This window comes from Etheostoma spectabile, chromosome 9 (assembly GCF_008692095.1).
Source record: "Etheostoma spectabile isolate EspeVRDwgs_2016 chromosome 9, UIUC_Espe_1.0, whole genome shotgun sequence".
NCBI lineage: Eukaryota > Metazoa > Chordata > Actinopteri > Perciformes > Percidae > Etheostoma > Etheostoma spectabile.
In genome coordinates, this window is record NC_045741.1 from 13,560,411 (window position 1) to 13,560,752 (window position 342).

Sequence of the window (342 nt, forward strand, 5' to 3'; positions counted from 1 at the left end):
AGAGTTGTTCCCTGCACCGTGCAGCTTAGTTTCTAGATGTAGTCAGTCCCAGAGGAATAAGTAACGTGATGAAAATTCCACAACAGATAGCAGTCGGTCATACGTCGGTCACAAGGTTTACCAGTTTACCAGTAAACGCAACATTGTGTCCCGTCTGTGTTGTTGTGTGTGTGACCAGTGCAGTGACTAGTGCTTATTAGTGTCTGTTAGCTCACAGGGCTCTAAGGTGCGACTAACATTTTTGCTAGGTTGCACCGGTGCACCTAACCTTATCGCATCCGCTGCCTCTTCACAAACAAAGCAATGTTATTTATATGGATATGATTTAATTTTGCGTTACAT

The 342-nt window shown here is 43.9% G+C and overlaps 1 protein-coding gene across 3 annotated transcripts in view; it reads right to left on the minus strand.

Moving 5' to 3' along the window:
* Window positions 1-342, minus strand: part of LOC116694954 (sentrin-specific protease 1) — a 10,343-nt gene that overhangs the window by 5,411 nt on the left and 4,590 nt on the right. The window lies entirely within an intron of this gene.